Raw genomic sequence first — 22,210 nt, forward strand, 5'->3', positions numbered from 1 at the left:
GTTACCGCTATGCTCAGCCCCTCTTATAGCGTTGCTAGTTGCAGGTGAAGATCGAAGGCCGTTCCTTGTTGGAACATTTATTTACTTGTGGGGATATCATTATATTTCTATGTTATCTTAATGCACCTATATACTTGGTAAAGGGTGGAAGGCTCGGCCTCTCGCCTAGTGTTTTGTTCCACTCTTGCCGCCCTGGTTTCCGTCGTATCGGTGTTATGTTCCCGGATTTTGCATTCCTTACGCGGTTGGGTTATAATGGGAACCCCTTGATATTTCGCCTTGATTAATGCTTTTCCAGCAATGCCCAACCTTGGTTTTACCATTTGCCACCGAGCCTTTTCTTTCCCTTGGGTTCTGCAGACTCAAGGGTCATCATTATTTTAACCCCCCGGGCCAGTGCTCCTCTAAGTGTTTTTCCACCTGTCAGCTGCCGGTGGCCACCAGGGGCAACTCTGGGCTGGCCTACCCGTACCTAAGACAATCTGAGTGTGCCCTGAGAAAGAGATATGTGCAGCTCCTATCGGGATTTGTCGGCACATTCGGGCGGTGTTGCTGGTCTCCTTTTAACCTGTCGAAGTGTCTTGAATAATCGAGATACCGAGTCTGATCGGAACGTCTTGGGAGGAGGTCTATTCCTTCGTTGACCGTGAAAGCTTGTCATGGGCTAAGTTGGGACTCCCCTGCAGGGATTTGAACTTTCGAAAGCCGTGCCCACGGTTATGGGCAGATGGGAATTTGTTAATGTCCGGTTGTAGATAACTTGAACCTTAACTTAATTAAAATGAATCAACTGAGTGTGTTACCGTGATGGCCTCTTCTCGGCGGAGTCCGGGAAGTGGACACGGTGTTGGAGTAATGTTTGCGCAGGTTGCTCTCTAGTTTCTCGCTCGCGCTTTGCCTCCTCTTCTCGCTCTCTTTTGCGAATAAGTTAGCCACCATATTTGCTAGTCGCTTGCTGCAGCTCCACATATATTTACCTTGCCTTACCTATAAGCTTAAATAGTCTTGATCGCGAGGGTGCGAGATTGCTGAGTCCCTGTGGCTCACAGATTACTATAACACCAGATGCAGGGCCTGATGATTCCGCTCTAGGAGACGCGCTTGAGCTCAAGTGGGAGTTCGACGAAGACTCTCAATGTTACTATGTTTCCTTTCCTGATGATCAGTAGTGGTGCCCAGTTGGGGGTGATCGGGACCGTGTCGCTTGTTGGGTTATCTTTTACTTTGGCGCCGTAGTCGGGCCATGAGTGTTTGCATGATGTAATATTATTTATGTATTTGATTGACGTGGCGAGTGTAAGCCAACTATGTTATCTCCCCTTTTATTATCATATTACATGGGATGTTGTGAAGATTGCCTAACTTGCGACATATGCCTTCAATGCGATTATGCCTCTAAGTCGTGCCTCGACACATGGGAGATATAGTCGCATCGAGGGTGTTACACCTTCTTACAAACCAGAGCTTCTATGGAACGTGCCACCTTTGGTGTCAAAACGATATCCGTTGCCTCTTATTGCTTTCAAAACTATTCTAGTGTCAAATTTTGGAATTTTTCGGGGTTCGTTTGGACATTTTTGTACATTAACTGGGTTTTCTTCGCATTTGATGTGCATAATTCAAATTTGAACTACATGCACATGCTCCAGTGCATATAAATTGGTTGAAAAATCAAATCTGTGTCCTTGGGTGCATGCGTAGGTCCCAGGCAAGAAATGGGAATGAATTTCAAACACCCTACCACCATCACTCGTCCGCAAACATTAAGATACCGGGTTTTCAAATTCTAGTAAATCCAAAACTCGTCTGAAATTCATGAAACTTGGCATGCTATCATGGAGCGGCATCAACATGCCTTGGTAATTTTTTTGTCCCATTTGGGGCAGGTTTGGGTATAATCTTCTCACAAACCAGAGCTTCTCACATCAAGCCAGATGGTTTCCGTAGAGAACATGCCACCTTTGGGGCCGAAACGATATCCGTTGTCGCTTATTGCTTTCAAAAAATTTGTAGTGTCAACATAGAACAACAGAAGTGTTGTGTTAAATTTTGGAATTTTTGAGGGTTCGTTTGGACATTTCTATACATTTACTGGGTTTTCTAGGCATTTTATGTGCATAATTAAAATTTGAACTACATGCACATGCTCCAGTGCACATAAATTGGTTGAAAAATCAAATATGTGTCCTTGGGTGCATGCTTAGGTCCCACGCAAGAAATGGGTATGAATTTCAAACACCCTGCCACCGTCACTCGGCCGCAAACATTGAGATACCTGGTTTTTAAATTCTAGAAATCCAAAACTTGTCTGAAATTCATGAAACTTGGCATGCTATCATGGAGCGGCATCAATATGCCGTGGTAAATTTTTTTGTCCCATTTAGGGAAGGTTTGGGTATAAGCTTCTCACAAACCGGAACTTCTCACAACAAGCCTGATGGTTTCGGTAGGGAACGTGTCACCTTCGGGGATGAAACGATATCCATTGCCTCTTATTGCTTTCAAAAAATTTCTAGTGTCAACATAGAACAATAGGAGTGTTGTGTTAAATTTTGGAATTTTTTGGGGTTCATTTGGACATTTTTATACACTAACTAGGTTTTCTAGGCATTTTATGTGCATAGTTCATATTTAAACTACATGCGTCCCGAAGGACTACAACGACAACAACGGCGCGGCACGCCGCCTCCGCCGCCGCCAGAAATAGTTTTTTTGGGGGTTTAATACTGTATCTCAAATTCTCAATCATATGAATATAAATTCGTAGTTGACTCAATGAAAGATACGGTTTGAACGAACTTGCGATATTCTCTCTTAACATACAGACTTATCAAAGAATTTTCTCTTGAAAAAAACATCAATGGTTTTTAAATATAAACACTCATCGCAAACGTTTTAACTAGAACACCCGTATGCAAACCGAGAGCTTCCCTAGGAAGCCAAGGGAAAATGTGTCGAGCAGGATTTGTGCAGCTCTTGATCGCAAATGTTTTAGTTAGAACACCTGTATGCAAACTGACAGCTTCCCCATGAAGCTAAGAGAAAATGTTCCGAGCAAAATTTGTGCATCCCTTCAATGCAAATGGTTGTTTTTGAGGTCCCGTGTGCAACCACGTACAAACAAATTGGTAAGATTTGCATCTGTCATATTGGGTATGTTGCCATTTGTCAACCTTGTAACACTACGGTTTGTCAAAATATGCAGGTAAAAAACACTAGCACTATCTAATTTTTGCAACTAATATTCTGTAATTAAGCATAGATTTCATTCATAGATTAAGCAATCGTTCTTTATACAAACAGTTCAACTCGACAGCTAAACCGACCAAACGTTTCCCCAATTGTTGCCAACCACCTACTGAAATAGCTAGTTCAACTATATATACTACCTAATTTGAAGTACGTTGTACAGTTCCACCACATCTATAATCAGATGAACTGAACTAAATAGCCCCTCAATACTACTACTACGGAGGGGCTTTGGACAACTTCCTGCAGCCTCACCTCTGTTGAGCACGCTTTGTAAGACGCACAGGAGGAGGAGCCTACCAACGAGCTGGACAACTGCAATACGGTGCCTGCCGCTACTGCAGCTTCAGCGGTGCTAACCTCGAATGCCCTCTGCCGCTCCAGACGACCCCTCTCAAAGCGGTGGTTCTCCTTGCAGATCTCATGATTCCTTGCCTCTGAGGCGGCGTGTGCCTCAGCCACGGCGGCGGTAAGGCTCTTTGCATGCTCGACGAGGCACTCCTCCTCCTCCCGTAGGAACTCAGTGTAGTGTGCAAGGTGCTGATGCACATGCAGGCCTCCACCTCCGCCTCCCGCCTTCAGGCGGCGGTGGCGGAGCGGGTGATGACCCCGGCGGTCGACGGTGGGCTGGCGGCCACGGCGGCAGATGATGGGGTGGCGGCCATGACCACCACCTCCTACCTTTGGGCCGTGGTGGCGGAGCGGGTGATGGCCGGTAGTGGGGTGGCAGCCACGATGGCCCTGGCTTTGGACAGTGGTGTGGCGGCAACGGCGGCCGGCAACAGCTGACGACGGGCAGCGGCGGCTGAGCGTGTCGTGGGTGTTCTGCACACACCCAACAGGGACGCCACTCGCACTACACTACGCCGCCGCGCGGTGTAGCCTCCCAGCCGGAGCTGTCCTCTGATGACAGCGGAGTATCTGAGCGACGATGATGGATCGGTGCCATTGGCGATTGTGGGAGAAGCAGACGAGATAAGCTACATGGAGGGAGGGGAAAATACGACGCAAGACTCGCTGACTGTCAGGGTTTATGTAGCAGGCTGATAAGCATTGGGATTTTTGGGGATTTCACCAAGACGGGAGGGAAGCTTGCGCGGGAACTTGCGAGGTTGCACGGGAACGGGCTCACCGATGATTCATTGGCGCCACTTCGAGCCACCGTTTGGCCAAAAGAACGCCCCCGCGCGCTGCGCAAGCTTGCGCCATAAGCCGTCTGCGGCAGCAGGGTGACAAGACATGCGAGAGGAGGACGAAAGGCCATGTAACATACAGTTAATATAAGAAAAATGTTTGTGGTTTAATTACCTACTATATCCTCGTCCTATTTATAAGTAGGATTTAACTAATAAAATACAAATGCATGTCGCCAAAGATTATATAGTTGGATTCGTATTTGAACATACTTTCCAATTATATAATTTTTATAATATGCATTAATGTTTTGTTGGTTAAATTTAAGGGCAAAGTATGGCACATAATGCAAAGGGGACTATAGACCAGGACGGAGGTACTAGCACACGGCCTCTCTCTACGCAGCGACGCAACTGTCGGCCGGCTTGTAGGCGACCATTTCCTGCGTGTTCAACGGCTCTATGCGTGTAGTTGCTTGCGGTTGAGGCGGCCATGGCGTGCTCTCCTCGCGTCCCGCCGCACGCGCTATGCTCTCGCGTCCCTCCGGGTGCTCTGCCCTTGTCCCTCCACGCATGCTGCTAGTGTTTGGGACCATCGTATGATCACACACATTCGTGTGCATACGGTTGCGCCGGGTGCGGCGCAACGATGCAGTTACCCACTGCAAACACTAGCATGCGGGTGTGCCGAGAATCCAGGCCATCCAGCCCCCTTTTTATTCCTGTGGCCATTTATCTTCATCTCTCGCGTCACATGACACAATAAGCACACCCACGATGACACATATAGAGAGGACATCTAGCGGTTCCAATGGCGCTCCATGTAGCTCCAATGGCCCTCCCAGCGGCCGACGATGACAACGGTGGGTAGTTCACCACGCATCATGTTGTAGACACCCACTTGAGGGGGAAGGCTCTCTCGATGGTGTACACGAACGATCCAGTCTCGGTGGAGAGCTCAATCTGAACTATGGTGTAGTTCCTTGCCGAGGGCAAGTACCAAGTGGTCGACTTCGACCTCGAGTACACCATGGGTCGTGTCGGGCACGATCAGAAGGTTTTCTTTGCCCAGTTGTGCGTGCGACATGACATCCGCGTCTACCACTACCACCTGGCCACAAGGCCTTGCGAGCGTTTCTCCAAGTTTATCAACAGCTCCGACTACAATTTCGCTACGGTGGACACCACCAACGATCTGAAAGCGCTCAAGGCTTCGGGCGTGAAATTCCCGAATCTTGTCAACATCCAGCACCACTACAATATCTGGGGCAGCGACAACAACAAACTGAACACCCTGATTGACCTCGCCTCGGCCATCATCGACCCCTACTATGGGAAGATGAAGGATGAGAACAAGAAGGACAAGAATGCCTGGCACAATTTTTGGCACGAGAGACTAGATGAACAACACGTCAAGTACACGGCCAAGGACGTGTACACAAGCTACGAGTTGTACAGGCGGATCGTTGACATGAGGAAGTATCTTCTTCCTGCCCCAGACGAGGGATCGAGCCACATAGCAGCGGCGGGAGCGTCACAAGAAGTAGATGACTAGAGATCGTTTCTCCTACTTTAGTATGCATGCTATTGTTCATTGAGGTGTGTGCGAATGATCTGTATAGTCACTTATGTAATTAGATGTTTATTTCATTTATATATATGCATGTTATTATTTTGTAGACAGAGCAAATCACATGACTTATTAGCAAAAATCCTCTGTGTTATTATTGGTCTTCGCACACATTTCTGTTTACGGACATGTTTGCCACGTATCAGGCACATCTTGTTCAGTTGAACCATTTCCGTTGCGTTGCCTAATCACACAGAGTTCATCCTAGTGAACTGTATGCCGTATATCACACACACCCTCATCTGGCTGCCCATTTCTGTTGTTCTGCATCATCGCAAACAGTTCTACTGGATTAACTGTTGGCCACTCATCGCACACACAAATCTAATATGACCCGTGTTTGATTTCGCCGCCATCGCAAATGTTTTGCACCTTTTTAACGATTTTTTACACCACCGTTTGCGAGTATTGCATAGCACACAGTTTCGTCGAAAGGTCTCTGATTCGACTGTCACATTTGGGCCATCCTGTAGTAGTGACCCATCAATTATCATGCAATATGATGATGTCTTTGAAGCTTTAACAACCATCGACTGGGATCTAGATAACCTTCAGATAGGAGAAAAAGACGAGCCGGCGTGGGACAGCCCAAAGACATCAACTGCTAGAGATCGCCAAGGTGTCAACCTAGATCAGGTCAACCCGGAGGGTACATGGGCTGGCCTACAGGAATAGATGACTCCAAGAAAACTTAGTGACATTTGAACCAAGTCTATGGCTATGTAATAGCGTAGTTAAAACTTTTGCATCATCTGTAGTGCCTTCAAGCACTTTGATACTTGAAGATTACTTTGCAGGAAAAATTTGAACTAGTGTGGTGTTAAGTTGAACCATCCAGAACCTTTTGTAATATCTACTTCTGTAAGTAATGGCATGACGAGTCATATTTGTATGAACCGCCAATAGCTCATCCTTGTCTGCCAACTGATTAATAAGTAATAAGCAGCATAACCCGGCGTGTGCTACCTCTTGAGCATGTGTTGGTTTTCCCTTGAAGAGGAAAGGGTGATGCAACAAAGTAGCATAAGTATTTCTCTCAGTTTTGAGAACCAAGGTATCAATCCAGTAGGAGACTACACGCAAGTCGCCTAGTACCTGCACAAACAAACAAGAACCTCGCAACCAACACGATAAAGCGGTTGTCAATCCCTTCACGGTCACTTACGAAAGTGAGATCTGATAGAGATAATAAGATAAATATTTTTGGCATTTTTGTTGTATAGATTGAAAAGTAAAGATTGCAAAATAAATTGCGACAGAAATGGCTAGTTGACGGGAAAATAATATGATGTAAAGTAGACCCAGGGGCCATAGGTTTCACTAGTGGCTTCTCTCAAGATAGCATATATTACGGTGGGTGAAAAAATTACTGCCGAGCAATTGATAGAAAAGCGCATAGTTAGGAGAATATCTAGGCATGATCATGAACATAGGCATCACGTCTGTGTCAAGTAGACCGAAATGATTCTGCATCTACTACTATTACTCCACACATCGACCGCTATCCAGCATGCATCTAGAGTATTAAGTTCATAAGAACAGAGTAACACATTAGGCAAGATGACATGATGTAGAGGGATAAACTCAAGCAATATGATATAAACCCCATGTTTTTATCCTCGATGGCAACAATACAATACGTGCCTTGCTGCCCCTACTGTCACTGGGAAAGGACACCGCAAGCTTGAACACAAATCTAAGCACTTCTCCCATTGCAAGAAAGATTAATCTAGTAGGGCAAACCAAACTGATAATTCAAAGAGACTTGCAAAGATATCAAATCATGCATATAAGAATTCAGAGGAGAATCAAATATTGTTCATAGATAAACTTGATCATAAACCCACAATTCATCGGATCTCGGCAAACACACTGCAAAAAGAATTACATCGAATAGATCTCCAAGAACATCGAGGAAACTTTGTATTGCAATCCAAAGAGAGAGAAGAAGCCATCTAGCTAATAACTATGGACCCAAAGGTCTATGGTAAACTTCTGACACATCATCGGAGAAGCTATGATGTTGACGTAGAAGCCCTCCGTGATCGAATCCCCCTCCGGCAAATCACCAGAAAAGGTCCCCAGATGGGATCTCACAGGTACAGAAGGTTGCGGCGGTGGAAAAATGGTTTCGTGGCTCCCCTGGATGTTACCAGGGTATAAGAGTATAGATAGGCAAAATAAGTAGGTTGGTGGAGCCACGAGGGGCCCACGAGCGTGGGGGGAGTGCCTGCCCCCCTGGGCGCACCCTCCTACCTTGTGGCTGCGTCGTTGCTTCCTTGACCTCCACTCCAAGTCTCCTGGATTGCGTTTGTTCCAAAAAAATATCCTCACGAAGGGTTTATTCCATTTGGATTCCATTTGATATTCCTTTTCTACGAAACACTGAAATGGGCAAAAAAACAGCAATTTGCAGTGGGCCTTCGGTTAATAGGTTAGTCCCAAAAATAATATAAAAGTGCATAATAAAGCCCAATGAACATCCAAAACAGATAATATAATAGCATGGAACAATCAAAAATTATAGATATGTTGGAGACGTATCAAGCATCCCCAAGCTTAATTCCTGCTCATCCTCGAGTAGGTAAATGATAAAAACAGAATTTTTGATGTGGAATGCTACCTAACATAATTTTCAATGTAATTCTCTTTATTGTGGCATGAATGTTTAAATCCAAAAGATTCTAGACAGAAGTTTAATATTGACATAAAAATAATAATACTTCAAGCATGCTAACCAAGCAATTATGTCTTATCAAAATAAGATAGCCAAAGAAAGCTTATCCCCACAAAATCATATAGTTTTGCCATGCTTCATTTTCGTCACACAAAATGCTCCCATCATGCACAACCCCGATGAAAAGCCAAGTAATTGTTTCATACTTAGCCTTTTCAAACTCTTTCAACTTTCACACAATATATGAGCGCGAGTCATGGACATAGCACTATGGGTGGAATAGAATATGATTATGGAGGTTGTGTGAGAAGACAAAACGCGAGAAAGTCTCACATTGACGCGGCTAATCAACGGGCTATGGAGATGCCCATCAATTGATGTCAATGCAAGGAGTAGGGATTGCCATGCAACAGATGCACTAGAGCTATAACTATATGAAAGCTCAACAAAAGAAACTAAGTGGGTGTGCATCCAACTTGCTTGCTGACGAAGACCTAGGGCATTTTGAGGAAGCCCGTCATTAGAATATACAAGACAAGTTCTATAATGAGAAATTCCCACTAGTATATGAAAGTGACAAAATAGGAGACTCTCTATCATGAATATCATGGTGCTACTTTGAAGCACAAGTGTGGAAAAAGGATAGTAACATTGCCCCTTCTCTCTTTTTCTCTCATTTTTTTCTTTGGGCATTTTTCTTCTTTTTTATGGCCTCCTTTTTTTCATCCAAAATCTCATCCCGACTTGTGCGGGAATCATAGTCTCCATCATCCATTACTCACATGGGACAATGCTCTAATAATGAAAATCATCACACTTTTATTTACTTACAACTCAAGAATTACAAGTCGATACTTAGAACAAAATATGACTCTATGTGAATGCCTCCGGCGGCGTACCGGGATATGCAATGAATCAAGAGTGACATGTATGAAAGAATTATGAACGTGGCTTTTCCACAAATACGATGTCAACTACATGATCATGCAAAGCAATATGACAATGATGGAGCGTGTCATAATAAACGGAACAATGGAAAGTTGCATGGCAATATATCTCAGGATGGCTATGGAAATGCCATAATAGGTAGGTATGGTGGATGTTTTGAGGAAGATATAAGGAGGCTTATGTGTGATAGAGCGTATCATATCACAGGGTTTGGATGCACCGGCGAAGTTTGCACCAACTCTCGAGGTGGGAAAGGGCAATGCACGATACCGAAGTGGCTAGCAATGATGGAATGGTGAGAGTGCGTATAATCCATGGACTCAACATTAGTCATAAAGAACTCACATACTTATTGCAAAAATCTACAAGTCATCAAAACCAAGTACTACGCGCATGCTCCTAGGGCGATAGATTGGTAGGAAAAGACCATCGCTCATCCCCGACTGCCACTCATAAGGAAAGTAATCAAAGAACACCCCATGCTTCAAATTTGTCACACAACGTTTACCATATGTGCATGATATGGGACTTGCCAACTTCAACACAAGTATTTCTCAATTCCACAATTACTCAACTAGCACAACTCTAATATTACCACCTTTATATCTCAAAACAACTATCAAGAATCAAACTTCTCATAGTATTTAATGAACTCTATATGAAAGTTTTTATTATACCCATCTTGGATGTCTATCATATTAGGACTAATTTTATAGCCAAAGCAAATTACCATGATGTTCTAAAAGTCTCTCAAAATAATATAAGTGAAGCATGAGAGATCAATAATTTCTATAAAATAAAACCACCACCGTGCTCTAAAAAGATATAAGTGAAGCACTAGAGCAAAATTATCTAGCTCAAAAGATATAAGTGAAGCACATAGAGTATTCCAATAAATTCCGATTCATGTGTGTCTCTCCAAAAGGTGTTTACAGCAAGGATGATTGTGGTAAACTAAAAATCAAAGACTCAAATCATACAAGATGCTCCAAGCAAAAAACATATCATGTGGTGAATAAAAATATAACCTCAAGTAAAGTTACCGATAGATGAAGACGAAAGAGGGGATGCCTTCCAGGGCATCCCCAAGATTAGGCTGTTGGTTATCCTTGAATTTTACCTTGGGGTGCCTTGGGCATCCCCAAGCTTAGGATCTTGCCACTCCTTGTTCCAAAATCCATCAAATCTTTACCCAAAAACTTGAAAACTTCACAACACAAAACTCAACAGAAAGTCTCATGAGCTCCGTTAGTATAAGAAACAAACCACCACCTTAAGGTATTGTAATGAACTCATTCTTTATTATATTGGTGTTAAACCTACTGTATTCCAACTTCTCTATGGTTCATACCCCCCGATACTAGCCATAGATTCATCAAAATAAGCAAACAACACATGAAAAACAGAATCTGTCAAAAACAGATCAGTCTATAGTACTCTGTAGGTTTCGAATATTTCTATAACTCCAAAATTCCTGAGAAATTTGGACATCCTAAATAATTTGTATATTGATCTAAAAAGATGGTAGCTGCTCGCTTAACAGAAGAATGCTCAATTTAGGAAATTCTAGAAAAACCCTCTGTAGGCAAGGATGCATGTGAATAAATTGTCTTTCACGTTCAACCACGAGCAAAGATATAGCATCCGCAAGACTACTAGTTTTATGAAGAATAGACCCGCTCATGGTGGGTGATACGTCTCCAATGTATCTATAATTCTTGATTGTTCCATGCTATTATATTATTAACCTTGGATGTTTTATATGCATTTATATGGTATTTTATATGATTTTTTGGACTAACCTATTAACCTAGAGACCAATGCCAGTTTATGTTTTTTCCTTGTTTTTGAGTATCACAGAAAAGGAAAACAAAACGGAGTCCAATTGACCTGAAATTACATGGAGATCGTTTTGGACCAGAGAAGCCCACAGAGTACCAGAGATGGGCCAGAAGAGTCTCGAGGCCACCACGAGGGTGGGGGGGCGCCCTACCCCCCTGGGCGCGCCCCCTGCTACCTCGTGGCCGCCTCGGGGACCCCTGACTTGTTCCCGACTCCAACACCTCTTATATATACCCAAACTTCCAAAAAGAAACCTAGATCGGGAGTTCCACCGCTGCAAGCCTCTGTAGCCACCGAAAACCAATCTAGACCCATTCCGACACCCTGCCGGAGGGGGGAATCCCTCTTTGGTGGCCATCATTATCATCCCGATGCTCTCCATGATGAGGAGGAAGTAGTTCTCCCTCGGGGCTGAGGGTATGTACCAGTAGCTATGTGTTTGATCTCTCTCTCTCTCATGTTCTTGATTCGGCACGATCTTGATGTATCGCGAGCTTTGCTATTATAGTTGGATCTTATGATGTTTCTCCCCCCTCTACTCTCTTGTGATGAATTGAGTTTTTCCTTTGAAGTTATCTTATCGGATTGAGTCTTTAAGGATTTGAGAACACTTGATGTATGTCTTGCATGTGCTTATCTTTGGTGACAATGGGATATCACGTGATCCACTTGATGTATGTGTTGGTGATCAACTTGCGAGTTCCGTGATCTCGTGAACTTATGCATAGGGGTTGGCACATGTTTTCATCTTGACTCTGCGGTAGAAACTTTGGGGCACTCTTTGAAGTTCTTTGTGTTGGTTGAATAGATGAATATGAGATTTTGTGATGCATATCGTATAATCATACCCACGGATACTTGAGGTGACATTAGAGTATCTAGGTGACATTAGGGTTTTGGTTGATTTGTTTCTTAAGGTGTTATTCTAGTACGAACTCTATGATAGATCCAACGGAAAGATTAGCTTCATGTTATTTTACTACGAACTCTTGAATAGATCGATCATAAAAGATAACTTTGAGGTGGTTTCGTACCCTGCAAGAATATCTTCGTTTGTTCTCCGCTATTAGTGACTTTGGAGTGACTCTTTGTTGCATGTTGAGGGATAGTTATATGATCCAATTATGTTATTATTGTTGAGAGAACTTGCACTAGTAAAAGTATGAACCCTAGGCCTTGTTTCAATGCATTGCAATACCGTTTTTGCTCACTTTTATCATTAGTTACCTTGCTGTTTTTATATTTTCAGATTACAAAAACCTATATCTATCATCCATATTGCACTTGTATCACCATCTCTTTGCCAAACTAGTGCACCTATACAATTTACCATTGTATTGGGTGTGTTGGGGACACAAGAGACTCTTTGTTATTTGGTTGCAGGGTTGTTTGAGAGAGACCATCTTCATCCTACGCCTCCCACAGATTGATAAACCTTAGGTCATCCACTTGAGGGAAATTTGCTACTGTCCTAAAACCGCTGCACTTGGAGACCCAACAACGTCTACAAGAAGAAGGTTGTGTAGTAGACATCAAGCTCTTTTTCGGCGCCATTGTCGGGGAGGTTAGCGCTTGAAGGTATATCTTTGGATCTTGCAATTGAATCTTTTAGTTTGTTGTTTTATCACTAGTTTATTCTTTAAAATAAAATTACAAAAAATGGAATTAAGGTTACCTCATATGCTTCATATTTTTAATGTCTTTCATGAAAATAAGGATTCCAATAATTGTGCCAAAGTGTTAGAAGAAGAATGCATTAGAATGTTTGGCACTAAATCTTTGTATGATGAGCACGATTGCAATGTTGTTAGTACGAACTCTTAGTATATCCAAGATACTAATAATGATTGCACTATTCATGATGAAAATGTCTCTTATAAGCATGTCAATTTTTGTGGAGTGCATAGAGTTGGCATGTACACACCAAATAGGGAAGATAGATTTTGCAAGAGGCATAAGTATTTAGAAACTAAATGGTTGCAAGAAAGGCTAGATGTTTGTGCTGAAAATTTAAATTTTCTTAGCCATCCTTGTGAACTTTGCAATGAACGTGGTCATTTAAATATCCAATGCAAATTGTTTCATGATCGAATCATGTCCTAAAATTGTGATGACTTGATTTCCCTTGCGCATCATAATGAACTTAGTTTGCTTCTGGGTTATGAAGAAATGAAATGTATAATTTAGGATATTCCATAATTTGCCCTCGATAATGTTCTTGATTTTGATCTAGAGGAAACTTATATGTATTGTGCGATGAATTGCATTGAAAATCCTTATATTGCCAATTACATAAAGACAAGAAAACAAATAGAAGATGAAGAGAATACTAATGAAAGGGAAGAGACTTCCCAATATCCTCCTATTATTTCTTATGATGAATCAGGTAACGAGGAGGATCCTTGTATTCAACCAATCTCATTAATAAGGAGCTCCAAAAAGAGGATTATACCCACACATGATGTGGAGAAGAAAAAGAAAAGACGGAGAAGCAAAGGTAAGAAGGCATCCCTCTCAAATGATGTTCCTCCTACTACTCATTGTGATGATATTAGTTGCTATAATATTGGTGCTATCCATACTATTAATAATGAGAGTGATTATGCTTATGATATGAAAAGGCCCAAGCTTGGGGATGCTATGTTTGATGAAAATGACATGTTTGAGAATTTATTTACTGCAATTAATGTTTGTCCCAAGCTTGGGGATGATATGTTTTATGAAGATGATATTGTTAACGTCCCAAGTTTTGATATGCAAATTTATTATGATGATAGCATGCCTCCTATTCATGATGATTATATTGATGAAAGTGGGTTTGGAAGAGTGTCAACTTTAGGAAGTAATGATCCCACTATTTTGGAGGGTGTTGAATCTTATCGTGACAATTACGAAAGTGGATTTGGAGAGGTCATGACTTTATTTAATAATGATTCCGCTATCTTGGAAGAGGTTTCAATCGATTATGATTAGAACAAAGTTGCTACTTATGATAATTATTATGATGATACTCATGCTATAAAAAGTAGTGATGATTATATTTATAAAACTTGTCATGATTATGATTACCCTTTTTCTGAACATTACTCCTTTAATGTGGAAACAATCTATAGTATTCGACTTTCTTATGATACTCCCACTATTCCGAATGAGAAGAATTTTGCTTATGTGGAGAGTAGTAAAATTTATATGCTTGGGGATCATGAAAGGAATGTTTTATGTGATGGTTATATTGTTCAATTCATTCATGATGCTACTGAAAGTTATTATGAGGGATAAATATATGCTTGTAGGAGTTGCAATAATATCAAGTTTCCTCTCTATGTGCTTAAAGTTTTGAAGTTATGCTTGTTTTGCCTTCCTATGCTAGTTGATCATTGTTCCCATAAGTTGTTTGTTCAAAAAATCCCTATGCATAGTAAGTGAGTTAGACTTAAATGTGCTAGTCATATTCTTCATGATGCTCTATTTACGTTTCAATTCTTATCTTTTATGTGAGCATCATTGGAATCATCATGCCTAGCTAGGGGCATTAAACGTTAGCGCTTGTTGGGAGGCAACCCAATTTTTATTTTTGTTCCTGTTTATTAATAAATAATCCATCTAGACTCTGTTTATATGTGGTTTTATGTTTTAATCAGTTTTTGTGCCAAGTAGAGCCTTTGGGAAGACTTGGATGAAGTCTTTGCGATCCTGCTGTAAAAAACAGAAACTTTCGCGCTGACGAAATTAGCTACCATGTTTTACAGGAGAGTGCGATTAGTATGATTATTTTTTAAGATGATTAATAGACAAATTCCTCAGGTCCACCAATTTATTTAAAAATTGTTTGAGTTCCAGAAGTATATGTTTGATACAGATTACTACATACTGTTCTGTTTTTGATAGATTCGGTTTTCTATGTGTTGTTTGGTTATTTTGATGAATCTATGAGTAGTATTGGAGGGTATGAACCATAGAGAAGTTTTAATACAGTAGATATTACACCAATATGAATTTAGAATGAGTTCACAACAGTACCTAAGTGGTGATTTGTTTTCTTATACTAACGGAGCTTACGAGTTTTCTATTAAGTTTTGTGTTGTGAAGTTTTCAAGTTTTGGGTAGATTCGATGTACTATGGAATAAGGAGTGGCAAGAGCCTAATCTTGGGGATTACCAAGGCACCCCAAGGTAATATTCAAGGACAAACAAAAGCCTAAGCTTGGGCATACCCCGAATGGCATCCCCTCTTTCGTCTTTGTTCATCGGTAACTTTACTTGAGGCTATATTTTTATTCACCACATGATATGTGTTTTGCTTGGAGCGTCATTTTATTTTCTTTTGTTTTTCTTGATATTTTAATAAAATACCAATATCTGAAATTCTTAAATGTTAGAGAGTCTTCACATAGTTGCACAATTATTCGACTACTCATTGATCTTCACTTATATCTTTCGGAGTAGTTTGTCATTTGCTCTAGTGCCTCACTTATATCTTATTAGAGCATGGCGGTGGTTTTATTTTATAGAAATAGATGAACTCTCATGCTTCACTTATATTATTTTGAGAGTCCTTTAGAACAGCATGGTAGTTTTCTTTGGTTATGAAATTAGTCCTAATATGATAGGCATCCAAGAAGGGTATAATAACATATAAGTGCATTGAATACTATGAGAAGTTTGATACTTGATAATTGTTTTGAGATATGAAGATGGTAATATTAGAGTTGTGCTAGTTGAGTAATTGTGAATTCGATAAATACTTGTGTTGAGGTTTGCAAGTCCCGTAGCATGCACGTATCGTAACCGTTGTGTGACAAATTTGAAGCATGAGGTGTTTCTTTGATTGTCTTCTTCATGAGTGGCGGTCGGGGACGAGCGATGGTCTTTCCCTACCAATCTATCCCCCTAGGAGCATGCGCGTAATGCTTGGTTTTTGATGACTTGTAGATTTTTGAAATAAGTATGTGAGTTCTTTATGACTAATGTTGAGTCCATGGATTATACGCACTCTCACCTTTCCATCATTACTAGCCTCTTCGGTACCGTGCATTACCCTTTCTCACCTTGAGAGTTGGTGCAAACTTCGCTGGTGCATCCAAACCCCGTGATATGATATGCTCTGTCACACATAAACCTCCTTATATCTTCCTCAAAACAGCCACCATACCTACCTATTATGGCATTTCCATAGCCATTCCGAGATATATTGCCATGCAACTTTCCGCCGTTATGTTTATTATGACATGCTTCATCATTGTCATATTGCCATGCATGATCATGTAGTTGATATCGTATTTGTGGCAATACCACCATGCATAATTTCATACATGTCACTCTTGATTCATTGCCCATCCCTGTACACCATCGGAGGCATTCATATAGAGTCATACTTTGTTCTAGTATCGAGTTGTAATCTTTGAGTTGTAAATAAATAGAAGTGTCATGATCATCATTAATAGAGCATTGTCCAAAAAAAAGAAAAAAAAAGAAAGGCCAAATAAAAAAGAAATAAAAGGGGACAATGATATCATCCTTTTTATCCACACTTGTGCTTCAAAGTAGCACCATGATCTTCATGATAGAGAGTCTCCTATGTTGTCACTTTCATATACTAGTGGGAATTTTCATTATAGAACTTGGCTTGTATATTCCAACGATGGGCTTCCTCAAAATGCCCTAGGTCTTCGTGAGCAAGCAAGTTGGATGCACACCCACTTAGTTTCTTTTTGTTGAGCTTTCATACATTTATAGCTCTAGTGCATGCGTTGCATGGCAATCCCTACTCCTCGCATTGATATCAATTGATGGGCATCTCCATAGCCCATTGATTAGCCGCGTCAATGTGAGACTTCCTCTTTTTTTGTCTTCTCCACACAATCCCCATCATTATATTCTATTCCACCAATAGTGCTATGTCCATGGCTCGCGCTCATGTATTGCATGAAAGTTGAAAAAAAATTGAGATTACTAAAGTATGAAACAATTGCTCGGCTTGTCATCGAGGTTGTGCATGATGAGAGCATATTTGTGTGACGAAAATGAAGCATAGCCAAACTATATGATTTTGTAGGGATAAGCTTTCTTTGGCCATGTTATTTTGAGAAGACATAATTGCTTGGTTAGTATGCTTGAAGTATTATTATTTTTATGTCAATATTAAACTTTTGTCTTGAATCTTTCGGATCTGAACATTCATGCCACAATAAAGAGAATTACATTGATAAATATGTTAGGTAGCATTCCACATCAAAAATTCTGTTTTATCATTTACCTACTCGAGGACGAGCAGGAATTAAGCTTGGGGATGCTTGATACGTCTCCAACGTATCTATAATTTTTGATTGTTCCATGCTATTATATAATCAACCTTGGATGTTTTATATGCATTTATATGCTATTTTATATGATTTTTGGGACTAACCTACTACCCTAGAGCCGAGTGCCAGTTTCTGTTTTTTCTTGTTTTTGAGTACCACAAAAAAGGAAAACCAAACGGAGTCCAATTGACCTGAAATTTCAATGGAGATCGTTTCTGGACCAGAAGAAGCGCACGGAGTACCAGAGATGGGCCAGAAGAGTCCCGAGGCCACCACGAGGATGGGGGTGCGCCCTACCCCCTGGGCGCGCCCCCTACCTCGTGGACGCCTCGGGAACCCCCCTGAATTGTTCCCGACTGCAACACCTCTTACATATACCCAAACTTCCAGAAAGAAACCTAGATCGGGAGTTCCACCGCCGCAAGCCTCTGTAGCCACCGAAAACCAATCTAGACCCATTCCGGCACCCTGCCGGAGGGGGGAATCCCTCTCCGGTGGCCATCTTCATCATCCCGGAGCTCTACATGACGAGGAGGGAGTAGTTCTCCCTCAGGGCTGAGGGTATGTACTAGTAGCTATGTGTTTGATCTCTCTGTCTCTCGTGTTCTTGATTCAGCAAGATCTTGATGTATCGCAAGCTTTGCTATTATAGTTGGATCTTATGATGTTTCTCCCCCTCTACTCTCTTGTGATGAATTGAGTTTTCCCTTTGAAGTTATCTTATCGGAATGAGTCTTTAAGGATATGAGAACACTTGATGTATGTCTTGCATGTGCTTATCTGTGGTGACAATGGGATATCACGTGATCCACTTGATGTATGTTTTGGTGATGAACTTGCGAGCTCCGTGACCTCGTGAACTTATGCATACGGGTTGGCACACGTTTTCATCTTGACTCTTCGATAGAAACTTTGGGGCACTCTTTGAAGTTCTTTTAGTTGGTTGAATAGATGAATCTGAGATTGTGTGATGCATATCGTATAATCATACCCACGGATACTTGAGGTGACGTTGGAGTATCTAGGTGACATTAGGGTTTTGTTTGATTTGTGTGTTAAGATGTTATTCTAGTACGAACTCTATGATAGATCGAACGGAAAGGATAACTTTGAGGTGGTTTCATACCCTACAATAATCTGTTTGTTTGTTCTCCACTATTAGTGACTTTGGAGTGACTCTTTGTTGCATGTTGAGGGATAGTTATATGATCCAATTATGTTATTATTGTTGTGAGAGCTTGCACTAGTGAAAGTATGAACCCTAGGCCTTGTTTCAACGCATAGAAATACCGTTTTCGCTCACTTTTATCATTAGTTAGCTTGCTATTTTTATATTTTCATATTACAAAAACCTATATCTATCATCCATATTGCACTTGTATCACCATCTCTTCGCCGAACTAGTGCACCTATACAATTCACCATTGTATTGGGTGTGTTGGGGACACAAGAGACTCTTTGTTATTTGGTTGCAGGGTTGTTTGAGAGAGACCATCTTCATCCTATGCCTCCCACGGATTGATAAACCTTAGGTCATCCACTTGAGGGAAATTTGCTACTGTCCTACAAACCTCTGCACTTGGAGGCCCAACAACGTCTACAAGAAGAAGGATGTGTAGTAGACATCAGTGGGCAAAGCACTAGCGCAAGTAAAGAAATCTTGAATAATTCCTTTTCCAATAATAGTACCACTACCAATTCGAAACTTTTTAGTGTGTAAAATAGTAGGTTCTTCATGAGGATAATCAAAAGCATCAATGTTCCCCCATCGTTACTATTATCCTTTTCAACGATAATCTCCCCAGTTTCATACATGATGGCAAGAAAACGTACTAAGAAATAACACACAAAAGGCAAGCGGAAAGAGACTAACGGAAGAAGGGCGAATAAAATAGCAAAGGTGAAGTGGGGGAGAGGAAAACAAGAGGCAAATGGCAAATAATGTAATGCGAGGGATAAGAGTTTGTGATGGGTACTTGGTATGTCTTGACTTGGCATAGATCTCCCCGGCAACGGTGCCAGAAATCCTTCTTGCTACCTCTTGAGCATGCGTTGGTTTTCCCTTGAAGAGAAAGTGTGATGCAGCAAAGTAGCGTAAGTATTTCCCTTAGTTTTTAAGAACCAAGGTATCAATCCAGTAGGAGACTACACCCAAGTCGCCTAGTACCTGCACAAACAAACAAGAACCTCGCAACCAGCACAATAAAGGGGTTGTCAATCCCTTCACAGTCACTTACAAAAAGTGACATCTGATAGATATAATAAGATAAATATTTTTGGTATTTTTGTTGTATAGATTGAAAAGTAAAGATAGCAAAATAAACGGTGACAGAAATGGCTAGTTGATGGTAAAATAATATGATGTAAAGTAGACCCGGGGGCCATAGGTTTCACAATAGTTATGAGAATATCTAGATAGCATATATTACGGTGGGTGAACAAATTACTACCGAGCAATTGATAGAAAAGCACATAGTTATGAGAATATCTAGGCATGATCATGAACATAGGCATCACGTCCGTGTCAAGTTGACCGAAACGATTCTGCATCTACTACTATTACTCCACACATTGGCTGCTATCCAGCATCCATCTAGAGTATTAAGTTCCTAAGAATAGAGTAACGCATTAGGCAAGATGACATGATGTAGAGTGATAAACTCAAGCAATATGGTATAAACCCCATCTTTTTATCCTTGATGGCAACAATACAATATGTGCCTTGCTTCCCCTACTGTCACTGGGAAAGGACACCGCAAGATTGAACCCAAAGCTAAGCACTTCCCCCATTGCAAGAAAGATCAATCTAGTAGGCCAAACCAAACTGATAATTCGAAGGGACTTGCAAAGATATCAAATCATGCATACAAGAATTCAGAGACGAATCAAATATTGTTCATAGATAAACTTGATCATAAACCAACAATTCATCGGATCTCGGCAAACACATCGCAAAAAGAATTACATCGAATAGATCTACAAGAACATCAGGGAGAACTTTGTATTGAGATCCAAAGAGAGAGAAGAAGCCATCTAGCTAATAACTATGGACCTGAAGGTCTGTGGTAAACTACTCACACATCATCGGAGAGGCTATGGTGTTGATGTAGAAACCCTCCGTGATCGAATCCCCCTCCGGCATATCGCTGGAAAAGGTCCCCCGATGGGATCTCACGGGCACAGAAGGTTGCGGCGGTGGAAAAGTGGTTTCGTGGCGCCCCTGGATGTTTTCAGGGTATAAGAGTATATATAGGCAAAAGATGTAGGTCGGTGGAGCCACGAGGGGCCCACGAGGGTGGGGGCGCGCCTGCCCCCTGGGCGCGCCGTCCTCCCTCGTGGCCGCCTCGTTGCTTCCTTGACCTCCACTCCAAGTCTCCTGGATTATGCTTGTTCCAAAAAAGATCCTCGCAAAGGTTTCATTCCGTTTGATATTCCTTTTCTGCGAAACACTGAAATAGGCAAAAAACAGCAATTTGCACTAGGCCTTCGGTTAATAGGTTAGTCCCAAAAATAATATTAAAGTGCATAATAAAGCCCATTAAACATCCAAAACAAACCATATAATAGCATGGTATAATAAAATATCATAGATATGTTGGAGACGTATCAGCGTGTCACTGACCCAGCAACTCATGGTCGTAATCAATCTCGATAATCAAAATTAAACTAGTATATTAATGACCCGGTGGCTCATGGCCAATATCAGTTTGTGATCAAAGGAGATAGTCATATGAAACAAATAAGTTAAATAAACACATAAGTATAAATATTAAGTTAGCTCTCGAGGCTGGATGAAAAGACCGGCTTTCGAGGCTTGAATCTTGCTTCAATGAAGCTGGCTTGAGAGCCTATAGTTTGTCCTAGCTTTCTGTAGACCGGCTCTCACATGACTTAAGCCAATGTTTTAACCTTGACAAGTTCAGGGTCATAATAGATTGATTGTTGTCAGATTTCGGGTTCCAAAAAAATCCTTAAGGTTCAAACACTGGGTTGCGCACAAAGATCTCCCCCTCCTCTAGCTCACACACTCTGTATGATCTCACGACCTAGCTCGACGAACCCAAGGAACGAGAGACACAAGATTTATACTGGTTCGGGCCACCGTTGTGGTGTAATACCCTACTCTAGTGTGGTGGTGGATTGCCTCTTGGGCTAAGGATGAATAGTTACAAGGGAAGAACAACCTCCTGAGGAGAGGTGTTCTTGTGCTTGGTGAACTTGTGTGGTTGGGGATGATCAGGGTCCGATCAGATGCCCCTCTCTATGGTGGTGGCTAGTCCTATTTATAGTGACCCTGGTCCTCTTCCCAAATATTGAGTGGGAAGTGATCCCACAACGGCCAAATTCGAAGGGAGACAACTAGTACAAGTTATCCTGACAAAAGTAGTCCTCGCCTGCCAAAGGTTCGGGTGGTGACGCCGTCTTGGGC

This window comes from Triticum dicoccoides, chromosome 1A, assembly GCF_002162155.2.
Source record: "Triticum dicoccoides isolate Atlit2015 ecotype Zavitan chromosome 1A, WEW_v2.0, whole genome shotgun sequence".
Lineage (NCBI taxonomy): Eukaryota > Viridiplantae > Streptophyta > Magnoliopsida > Poales > Poaceae > Triticum > Triticum dicoccoides.